Source organism: Palaemon carinicauda, chromosome 38 (assembly GCF_036898095.1).
Source record: "Palaemon carinicauda isolate YSFRI2023 chromosome 38, ASM3689809v2, whole genome shotgun sequence".
NCBI classification, from domain to species: Eukaryota; Metazoa; Arthropoda; class Malacostraca; order Decapoda; family Palaemonidae; genus Palaemon; species Palaemon carinicauda.
The window spans coordinates 48432777-48435416 of record NC_090762.1 but is presented as its reverse complement, the minus strand read 5'-3'; the positions used below and the strand labels follow the sequence as shown (position 1 = coordinate 48435416).

Here is a 2640-nt window from a genome sequence, read left to right as displayed (position 1 = left end):
CGGTTGGGCAGAATGATCCATACCTTAGGCGAAGGTCCTCCATAGGATCATTGACGGCTTCACCCCCGGCCTCTTCAGTTGATCCTTTCTTGTAAGGAAGGATCTGAGAGGGAGGTTCCGTAGTCGACCTCTCAGCCCTGATCAAGTTTGTCGAACAAACTTCGGCCAGCGTAGAACAGCAGAATCGATCAGACTGGTAACGAGGCGACAGGACTCCTTAAACCCTGGATCGTAAGGTCGGGTACTTTCAGTTTCCATTCCATCCATCTTCCAGGGAGCTCGTCGAATTCAGCCTAGACTGCAAGTATTCCTGCTTATGATGCAGTGTGGCTATCCCGCCGTGGCATAGCAGGTTTTTTTCCCCAGAGAACTCTCCCTGCTTTCCTCATGGCCGCTCAGGTGCAGGCTTCCGCCTCCTCTGCTTTTTGGAGGGCTAGTCAACTCCAGTAGGCTCGGGTTCGACCTTCTTCAGCGCTGGGACAAGCTTCCGGATGCTTACCATGAGTGTGGGTTCATGGTATTTTGCTTGGAGCCTTCTCTTCTTTTGCCTCAACATCTGGAGTATCTGGCCATGATATTGAGTCAACGGCCTTACCACGTTGGAAACCCCGCTTCTCGTCCGTCCAGCGAGGTTAAGCAACGTCGGTTCTGGTCAGTACTTGGATGGGTGACCACCTGGGGACGCCAGATTCTGTTGCCACATCCTCCGAGCCTTCCTTTCAGTTGACTGTGGCAAGACTGAGGAGAGTCGCAGTACCTGTTCTCAGTCAAGCAGAGCTTTCAGCCCTACCTTGGAACGTTTCCTAGTTCTCTTTTCCTCATTGACCCGTCTATAGTCCGAACGGTCGCCTCAGGATAAGTTCCATGTGGGGCGGTCCAAGTTCCGGTGGCTTCAGGCAACGTTTAACCGGACTTCCTGGCCCCTATGGGACCAGCGGAACTATTAGACCTGCAATGGGTGTTGACCTATGGAGCCTCTTGATGGTAGTGGATATTCTCGTCCTTTCCCCACATTCTTGATGCTGTTCTCGGACTCGTCAAAGGAAAGACGGGGGGGGGGGGGGGGGGGGGGGCATGTTCCGGTCCAGGCCTATGGTCAAGACCTGAAGGATACCTCTCCATCATTCAGGCAGGCTTAGGGGCCGTAGTCTGGCCCCTCTATAGATCCTACAGCTCCTGCCGAGTCGCCCCGTGCGCGTCGACTTCATGATTCTGGCGTGTTTTAACCAGCAGGGGACGCATTTTCACACCTTCACATCTTGCAGTAGAGATACCGGGATGATTGAGATTCTCTCAATACCACCATCGGCTCTCTCATTCCAGGCAGAGGAATGTTCTCTCCGACTATCCGAGCAGAGCCTCGTAGAGAGAGTGTACCTGGGGGTCTTTGACCTTGAGTAACCAGCAAGTCCTGGTCTGGGGGACCTGATCGCGACAGCATGGAAGCTGAAGCTTCCGCTGTTCTTCCCCCCAGTCTCAGACCCCGAGACTCTGGCAAGATGCATTCCGGTGATGTTGGGACAACTTCGACGCCTGCGTCTTCCCTCCTTTTTGTCTGTGGACAATGGGTCTCAACAAGACCAGGTTGTCTGTCAACCTTTCAATGGGAGAGCTCCACTGGGACTATGCGCAGAACGGTTTCTGGACCCTCTGCTTCCCCTGACGGAACTCCCGGGAGAGCTTCTCCCACGGCGCAGACTACTCAAACAACCACACTGCGACATCTCTCCCAAACCGGGGCATCGCTTCGGCTTCATGCCTGGAGACACTACGCCTCCTCCTCAAGAAGAGACAACCCGCTACAGTCGCGGTACGGAGGTCACGTCATCTGCGATAGTCATCCGCAGGGGTCTTCCAGGCAAAGTGAAGAGTCTTCAGTGGTTGGTGCCGTGGGAGATATACCTCTTCCCTTGAGGCCTCTTCTCCAGCAATAACGGTCTTATTACCTTTCGGCAGGAGGAAACTCCTTTCCGCTCTCGGCAATGAAGCCTGTCTCTCAGCCTTTCTCTGATCTTCAGGCTTAAAGGAATAACTTTTTCCTGCCCGCTGGATCTTTCCTCGCTCATGCGAAGCTACGATCGTCCCTGCCCTAGTCGGAGGAAGACCTCCAACTTGGAGCATGGCTCGGACTTTTAGTCCTTTAAGAGACCTTCTCAAGACCCTTTACGACAGGCCTCGGATTGTATTCCGCCTTGGGTCTCCTGTTAACTCTGGCCACGGCCAGTGTGTAAGCAATCTTCTTGGTCTTGTACGACTCCGCCCTTTCTAAGAAAGAGGGGAAGGCAACATTCAGGTTCGCTCCTGAGTTGTTGGCTAGACTCAGAATCTGGGGGTCCCGGCCCTTCGGTCCAATTCCTTCAAGATTTCGAGTCTCCATTCTGTATCTGATGTCCCAAGACATTCTCTTTCTTACCAGTAAAGGAATCGAGAGGTTAGCTTTGGGAACAGCTGCAGTTTGTCCTGAGTTGCAGCCGATTTGGGAGCACAACGAGGACACGGGGGGAAAGTCACCAGTATACCTCTTCAGCCCGGACTCAAGGACATTCATCTCGACCTGTCTCCAGACCCTCCTCCGTCACGTCGCCCTACAGCAAGATGTTGGATACATCGCAACGTCCCTCGCCTTTGAGTACAGTAATA

At 53.6% G+C, this 2640-nt stretch overlaps 1 pseudogene; it reads left to right on the top strand.

The window, feature by feature from the left end:
• The first annotated feature begins 581 nt into the window (after positions 1-581).
• LOC137630727 (5S ribosomal RNA) lies at positions 582-700 on the top strand (annotated as a pseudogene).
• The last annotated feature ends 1940 nt before the right edge of the window (positions 701-2640 follow it).